At 38.0% G+C, this 9183-nt stretch overlaps 1 long non-coding RNA gene across 1 annotated transcript in view; it reads left to right on the forward strand.

Annotated features, from left to right (window-relative positions):
• The window catches only part of LOC121398830, a 58663-nt gene extending 51127 nt beyond the window's left edge, over positions 1-7536 (forward strand). The window contains exons 2-3 of the long non-coding RNA XR_005964536.1: positions 3212-3298; positions 7197-7536. This is a non-coding gene — a long non-coding RNA (uncharacterized LOC121398830). The remainder of the gene's footprint in view (positions 1-3211; positions 3299-7196) is intronic.
• Positions 7537-9183: the final 1647 nt, after the last annotated feature.

A 9183-nucleotide genomic window follows, 5' to 3' on the forward strand; every position in this document is an offset into this window, starting at 1 on the left:
CATTTTGCCAGATAGCGAACCATTCTGCTTCAGTCAATGGCTGAGGTAATATATTGTCCCATTTCAGCATATAAGAGTGGCGAGTCGGGATTGTCTGTAGCATTTTATATATCCTAGATATCAAACCCTTTTGGGGGAGGCTGGCCCTAGCCACTTTCCCAAATTTGGTCAGAATGGTATGTTGTGCACTGGTACTATATGAGGCAACAAAATGTCTGACCTGGAAATATTCAAACAGATGCAAGCGAATGTGGGGAGCTCTCCTAGTGAGATCATCCAAAGGTAGAATCAGTTTAGTTTTTGAGTCCAATAAATCATTGACAGTATGTATACGAGTTTCAGACCATCTAGGACAAAAGTCCACTGATCGGCTGGGTGGAAAAAAGGCATTATTGAGATATATCGTGCCTAGGGACCTATCGGAGGAGAGTTTCAATTTCCATCTGAGCCTTTCCCATATCCGCAGAGTTAGCTTTGTAGAGGAAAGGAAGTCCTGCATGGATGGGGTAGACCCAGTCGGGTTCCATATAAATGCGTTTAAGTGTCCTTTATCATGCCACTGGTTTTCGATTTGCCCCCAGGTGGTATAAGGTACCCAATGTGACCATGCCAAGAGTTGCCTTAGTTGCGATAACTCATAGTACTTGGCAAAAGATGGAACACCCAGGCCTCCCCTATCGGTCGGCGAAAGCATTACTGATTGCGATATCCGGTGTCTATGGTAATTCCAGATATATTGGTGGCAGATAGTCTGAATTTCTTTGAGTACACTATAGGGAACCGCTACTGGCAAGGTCTCAAATAAATACAAGAATTTGGGCAAGATACTCATTTTAATAGAAGCAATTTTACCAAACCAGGATAGGGAGTGTCCAGTCCATTTTGTCAACAATTTCTTTGTCTGAAGTATCAAAGGAGCCCTAAATACGTTATGGAGGATGTCTTCCAGTTGAAATGAAAATCTGCCTTCAGAATATTTAAGCCGACTGGTGGGATATTTAAGGGCAAAGCCTTAGTTTTACTCATATTTAATTTATGACCCGAGAGTGCCCCATATTTCTCCAATATTGTGTGTAAATTTGGAACGGAAATGACATGCCGAGTCAGCGTTAGTAATACATCATCAGCGAATAACGCAATTTTATAGTCACAGTTTTTGACAGAAATTCCCAAAATATCTGGACTGTTTCTAATATAACTGTCCAACGGTTCAATGCTGATTGCATAGAGCAGGGGGGACAAAGGGCAACCCTGTCGGGTCCCATTTTTGATCGAAATTGGTTTGTCAGTCTGGCCTGGAAATTTCAGATAGGTCGTTGGGAAGCTATATAGGCTTGTAAGAGCCGTCAGAAAGGGGCCGGATAAATGAAGATGCTGCAGCAGAGAGAAAAGGTAAGGCCAACTCAGTCGATCAAACGCCTTCTCGGCATCTAAACTCAACACAAGCATTTGATCCTCACATTTATTGGCAATTTCAATAAGGTCAACCGTCCTTCGAATGTTATCTCCCGCCTGCTGACCTTGTATGAAGCCCACCTGATCATTATGAATAATTCTAGGGAGGATCGGGGCCAGTCGGTTTGCCAATAATTTTGAAAAAAGCTTCAAATCTGAATTAAGCAAAGCAATAGGTCGGTAATTAGAGCAAAACTGCCGTCTTAAAGTGGGGATTAAAGTAAGATACGAAGTAAGGTCAGTAGCGGGTATTGGCATTCCCTGCAAATAGCCATTGAACAAAGGGACTAGATATGGTAAAGTGAATATATTTCAATCATTATAAGTGCAATCAGAGTCCATGAAATTTCAAAGTCCAATATCCAGTGTATACATAAAAAAAGAAAAAGAAGGAATCCTTAGTGATTCTAAAAAATTGTTAATAAACACTCAAAATTGGTTTCCATTATTAAAATATTTCTGAGATTGTTGATACAATTGAAAAAATCTTGAAAAAATCTTGCAACATGAAGGTTTTTATATAATAGATAGTATTTACCTGAGAAGCCAGAGTGACCCATTCCACATACTGTACACAGCACCTTCCTGAGACACATGGTAGAATGTTGGTAATGATGTCAGCACTCAGTGTGTTTAATACTAGTAACCTTAAAACAAAAAATATGAATATATATACACATATGTATGTGAAGGAAAAAAAATCCTTCCTGACTCCAAAATGGCAATCTGACTAGTACCTGTCTTATCAGCTCATAGCTCATAAATACTTGGCAGAAACAGGCTTTTACTTTTCAGTAAATATGGCCTTAGCATTAATTTACTACTCTCCCCTTTCCCACCACCTCCATGTACATCAGCCACTGCCCAAGATATTGCTGAGCACTTCAAATGCAAAATTGGCGCTATCAATGACATCATTCAACAACATCTCCCAAGCCATTCATCTCCTTCCCTTCACATTACCTGTGAAGGGAAGTGTAAGAACATGGCCCTCTCGCACCTTACAAACCACCCACTCAATACCATTTTTTCCAACCATATCTGCAATGCCAATCTTTGGCTAATCAAAGCCTTAAGTCTTCTAATTAATCTTTTCTTCTAAATCGGAATCTTTCCCTCCCAAATTAAAAATGTCACTCCTATTCTGAAAAAAAACCCTCTCTTGATCCCTTCCATCCCTTGGCTTTCCTTCGTCTCTAAACTACTTAAGTGCTAAGTTAAGAATCATCCTCAACATTGCACAGAAACTGCTATAATCCAGTTAATTAACAATCTGTTATCAGCTACAGGCAAAAACCCACTTCTCGCTACTAATATTTCTAGATCTCTTAGCTCAGGAGTGCCCACACTTTACTTATGGGAGGTCTACTTTTAGTGATGTTGTCCTATTATGCTCTACATCCATAAAAGCATTGTTAGCATTTTGTTCCATGGAAAATATTACTTAAACATTGATTTATGAGAAAATGTATATAATATTGCTCTATCTAACAACAACTCTTTCTTATGCCACCTTAACATAATACATTTCTGAATGAAAAGCATGAAATAGGAGGGTGATTTAGACTGTTGAAAGTGTCTTGAGATCTACTGATCACCAGCTAAAGGTCTACTGGTAGATCCCGATCTACCTTTTGGGCATCCCTGTCTTAGCTGACAGAGTAGGAAATACCACAAATCTTTAGGAAAGCATAACAGTAAGTGGGAAGACAAATCTTAGAAGTCATATTTTAATGAACCAATTTGCCTTTTCCAGGTACCCAGGAGCAGTGATGATTTCACCATGACAAATAAGTAGTTGCAACAGTATGGAAGAACAAGGTTCACCAGATCAAGCAGAGAGGTACGTTCTGGTTGCCCAATTCTTTGCATTCCTCCAGATAGAGTATGATAAGCCTGTTCCATTTAAGGATGATTTCTTTTAGTGTAGTAAATACGCAGTTATAGCAAAGTCCTGCTCTCCACAGAGGCCAGTATGCCACTAGTAAGTCCCAGTAGTTCCACAGACAGAACACGTTGTATTGTGAGCACCATCACTTAATAAGAAATAAACTTAAGATTTGTGTCCAGTCCTGGAGATGTCCTAAGTTTAGGACAAATCCAGACAACATGTAACCATGTATCTGGGTGTACACAGCCTCAAATGCATTTGATGTCCTTTGTTTGTTTCAGCCTGTGAAAAAAACAGTTAATTGCCCAAGTGTTTGCAGGGAGACAGCCAACAGGGGTTAATCAGCCAAGGAGGCACATTTACTAAAGGGCAAAAAGTTTCATTAGTTAGAAATTGCAAAAATGACTATTCGCAGCACCATCACCAATTTACTATAAGGCGAATAAGACTAGTGAAAAATCTCAAGGCTAGAGAACTTTTGCACAGTATCTACAGGAAATTTTTCACTCAGGCAAATGATTGTTAATTCGCTTATTTATCAAATTGTCAAAAAAAAAAAAACAGCGTTTTTTCATATTTATGAAATGTGATTATGTTTGCAAGTTGAAACTGTTTAAAATATCTTTGGAGATGATCTTTGGGTTGTCTGTAATCATTCTTACAATCTTCTGCATATGCCGCTCCTGTATTTTCCTTGGCCTGCCAGACCTGGGTTTTACAGTCTCTGTGCCTGTGGCCTTCCATTTCCTGATTACATTCCTTACAGTTGAAACTGACAGTTTATACATCTGAGATAGCTTTTTGAAGCCTCCCCTAAACCTAAACCATAATACCGAACAATCTTTGTTTTCAGATCTTTTGAGAGTTGCTTTGAGGATCCCATGCTGTCACTCTTCAGAGGAGAGTCAAACAGAAGCACAGCTTGCAATTGGCCACCTTAAATACCCTTTCTCGTGATTGGACACATCTGCCTATGAAGTTCAAGGCTTAACAAGCTAATCCAACCAATTTGGTGTTGCCAGTAATCAGTATTGAACAGTTATTCACATTTGATTTAATTTCATACAACTAAATACTGGTTCACTAAAAATCTTTGTTCAGAAAACACCCGAGTACTCAGATGTTCCTGCAAAATAAAAGACATACCACTGTTATCTTTTTTGTTGAAAGTGGAGTAAATTAGTATGCAAGCTGAGAGGGGTTCCCAAACTTTTTCATATGACTATGTAGTAAGGAACCCTGAGCTGTCCCTTAAATATCATATTAGTCATAATGACTTGATGATTTCATTGTGGCATGGGGATTTTATTATGTCTCAAAAATTAACACATGCTGGTCTTCCAAAATAATGGTGTACAAATAACTACTTAAAGAAAATCATTTCAAAAGAGCAGAAGGGGGTGCCTATTGATCAATAGTTTAATTTTAGTGGTTTTAGAGGTTTTTGAAACCATGACTAAACACAAGCTTCTCTAAAACCACAAATGTCATGAAATTTGTTAAAATATCCAATCTGACTTTTTCATATTTTTGCACAAAAGACAGTATCAAAAACACAGAAGACCTCTAAAATCATGGATCAAAGATAGATCTTCCACTTATTAAAGGGACATCTGCCATTGACGTCTACGTGATTTTGACACATTTTAGCTGGAGTATTTGGAATTGTTGCAATTTTATCACATAAAAAATTTGCACTTTTTTCCCCTCCACTTTTTTGTTTTTTGTATCAAAAAAGTTGGGGTTTAATAAATCAGCCCCTAATTAAATTATACATTTGGCCTTTCAGTAAAAGTACAGTTTACTGTTACTTGAGCGCCTATATAATGTCATAGAATCATCTTGATTCAAGTATAACAAGGTGCTTTGCATGCTAGAATTATAAATTAAATATGTTCCATTAAAAATTGATGTACTCCCAACTTTCTTTTATCTAGAAACTGATGCAGAATAAAATCACAAAATGAAAGTGTTGATATATAAAAATTGCATTTAAAGTGTGCAGCTGGGTACCAGTATTCAAGGTAATACTAGTGTATGTTTGTGCATGTTAAGACAAAATCTGCTGATTTTTTCAAACCAAGTCGTACACTTTTTGAAAGATCAGAGAATTTCCCATACTTTTGTGTATTATGTAATTTGTCTAATAACCCATAGCAACCAGTCAGCAGGTAACATTTACTGATCAGCTGTTCCAAACCAAAGATCTGAATTTCCACTCTAGGTTACTAGATACAGGCAAACTTTAGACTTTTTAATTCATTAACCCATTAAGTCAAGATTGTTCATATGTATTTTGGTTTGTATTCCCCTACATCCATCCACCATAAGTCTCAAAAGTGCAAAAATGCACAATCTTCCATTTTTAGCACTTTGAATATTGATGGTGTGTGTGAGGAATGGTAGCAGGCCTCTGTGCTCCTTTTCAGACAGCAGGGACCTGTAGTGTGCCTTGTGTATTGAGTGTTAACTGCATTATTCAGCACTCAATGACTATTTGGTCCAAATGCATTAAAGTCAATGAACATCTGAATAATTTTGATATGCAACAATTTTTATGCGTGCACCAATTTTGACGCACACAATTCATCAAGCAAAATGAGGTTTGCTGATGCTACTGGCCTGTTTATTAAAGGGATACTGTCATGGGGAAAAAAACATTTTTTCAAAATGAATCAGTTAAAGGAATAGTTCAGTGTGAAAATAAAAACTGTATAAATAGATAGGCTGTGCAAAATAAAAAATGTTTCTAATATAGTTAGTTAGCCAAAAATGTAATGTATAAAGACTGGAGTGAACAGATGTCTAATAAAACAGCCAGAATCCAACTTCCTGCTTTTCAGCTCTATAACTCTGAGTTAGTCAGCGACTTGAAGGGGGGCCACATGGTACATTTCTGTTCAGTGAGTTTGCAATTGATCCTCAGCATTCAGCTCAGATTCAAAAGCAACAGAAATGACCCATGTGGCCCCCCCTCAAGTCTCTGATTGGTTACTGCCTGGTAGCCAGGGTAACCAGTCAGTGTAAACCAAGAGAGCTGAAAAGCAGGAAGTTAGGTTCTGACTGACAAGTTATACATCCAGTCACTCCAGCCTTTATACATTACATTTTTGGCTAACTAACTATATTAGAAACATTTATTTTGCACAGCCTATCTATTTACCCAGTTTTTATTTTCACACTGAACAATTCCTTTAATGGTAGATCTAAGAACAACACTCAATAGTAATAACCCATGTCCCACTGAGACACATTCAGTTACATTGAGAAGGGAAAAACAACAGCCTGCCAAAAAGCATTTCCCTCCTAAAGTGCAGGCACAAGTCATATGACCAGGGGCAGCTGGGAAATTGACAAAATGTCTAGCCCCATGTCAGATTTCAAAATTTAATATAAAAAAATCTGTTTGCTCTTTTGAGAAATGGATTTCAGTGCAGAATTCTGCTGGAGCAGCACAATTAACTGATTAGTTCTGAAAAAAGTTTTTTTCCCATGACAGTATCCATTTAAATACTGATGCTATGGAGCTACCATGTAATGATAATCTGACATTTCTATTAAGCATTGTTTGTTGTAAGTCGGCCCCTATGCTCAGAGCAGCCTAGAGCATGTGCTGTGCAGTAGAAAAGACTATGGGGAACAACTGGGACACCTTTGAAGTACAGATCTCTCCTGATAAAATGCTGTAGTTGTCTTGTGCTGGTAAAGAACCCCAAAAGATGATTTGTAGCATTTCTTTGTATAGCTTTAGAACTCCTTTAAATGAATTTAAGAATACTGTTTACTTTCACTTTATATTATATCCCTCCATTACAATTAATATCAGTTATATATGTTTTTGTCAAAACAGGAACTTCTGTCTAATACTCCAGAGATGCCGTTCTTATCAGCTGCTTTTAGCAACTTTTACAATCTGAGCTTGTAACACAAAAATTGCAGACCATGTGATGCAGGAGTTAAGGATCTCAGTAACAGGACCCTAGCAGTTGAAGATAAAATGGATGATGTGGCCACTAAAGTTAACCACCAAGAGGCTTTGCTCTCCAAACTCCAGCATCTTCCAGATCAGATGGAAGATGGAGGAACAGGGGTATAGCCCCGAAACGTTGCATTTCTGCAAATAAACACGCAAAGGGATCTCCCTGCTTGAACCAGCCGTGAGTGCCAGTGTATTCTTGAAATTGATTGGTTGGGAGGGTGCCGACCCCTCCATCAGAGATGGTGTCTGATCTTTGACCAGGTCAATTTCATAGGTCACTTGGCCCTTAACAACAGGGGCCCCTCCAAAGAACATAATAACTAGAGTCCACTACTTTAAAGCTAAAGAGGTGATCATGAGTGCATCCAGATTAGCGCCCATCAAGAATATAATGGCAATACACTGTGTGCAGACTTAGCATCTATCTAACAAACAAACCCCTGCAGTCCCAATTTGATATGGGATCAGATATAGATGGGGGTATTCATTTAAAGTTTAAGTTTTCTTACCAAAATAAGCAACAATCTGTCTTGTCAGTTCTGGATGGCTTGAACTAATGGTTTTAGATGTGATAAAAGGGTTATTTCTATAACATCTAAAATTGACAAGTTCAGCAGTTGCGGCTCCAAGTTCTCCAACTTCACGTCAAAATCCCAGTGAGAGATCCTTATCTCTGATATGGCACAAAAGCCCAAGGAGTATTTTGCAATATGAGGCTCACTTGGTTTTTTATTTTCTCTTTTCCATCTTTCACCTTGGTCCATCTGGGAGATTACACCCATTCATGACCTTTAACGGACATCCTTTATTTTTGCCAATTATAAGATACCGCTTTGTATCAAGAGGTGTTACAACCCCTTTCTTTTTCAATATAAAAAAATACAATAAAGGGGGGTTGTGGTGCACTCCTAAAGCTAAATTATAATATGTTTAAGTACAATGGAAGTGCTACTGACCTGGCCAATTAATCAATGTGCATTCCCTGGTACCCTGTCCAAGTAATTCAATAAATATGCAAGTGTATGTATTTTAAAAAACAGGGTTTTTTGTTACAGTTATGATCATAAAATTGATAAGCCACCATACCACATCAAGGTAAACCCCACACGGTGGTCCCTAACATGTTTACCTCTGGTCATAGTATAAAAGGTCTTTTACCTCTCTGCTCAATAGCATTACTTGGAGTAAATGTCTGCTGTGCCTTGGTTTTAAGAGAGAGAGACTGCCCACTGCAATCACTCTCCCTTAAAAGTCGCAAGTTAGTGGCGGGGGAGGATCTAGTCCTCAGACTGAAACCAAGGCTCAGGAGACCTTTACTTCACTTAATGCTACTAGGTTTAGTGGTTGAGAAAACATTCAGCGGGTGGAGGTTAAAATAAAACAAAAGTGACTTTATTGAGAAACTATAGGCATGATATGATATGCATCAATTACAGATGTCTACTCTATGACATATGTGGTCACCTGGTGCGTTTCATGCCTCTTTCTGGCACTTCATCAGAGGTGAGGTCACAGGATATCCTGTGCCTTATATACCTGTATTTATTAAAAATGTCAATCATTAAAGAAATAGCAAAAACACATTTTGCTTGTTACATATAATATAGGTTACAACAGTTGTTACAGTAAATTAAATTAAGAAACACTTGATGAACATATTAAGCACATTTTGAATAAGAAGTTGTTACATATTTTATGGTTGGAAGAAGCAGGTATTTCCCAATCCCAATCAATGTTAAGGCCAAGTGGGTGCCGTGTTTTTAAAGTAAATATCCACTATGTTTCTCTTTGGTCAATTATTCTTTTAATATCCCCTCCACGTGGTCCTAGTTTAACACTCTCTATGCCTTGGAATCTG

Source organism: Xenopus laevis, chromosome 9_10S (genome assembly GCF_017654675.1).
Source record: "Xenopus laevis strain J_2021 chromosome 9_10S, Xenopus_laevis_v10.1, whole genome shotgun sequence".
Lineage (NCBI taxonomy): Eukaryota > Metazoa > Chordata > Amphibia > Anura > Pipidae > Xenopus > Xenopus laevis.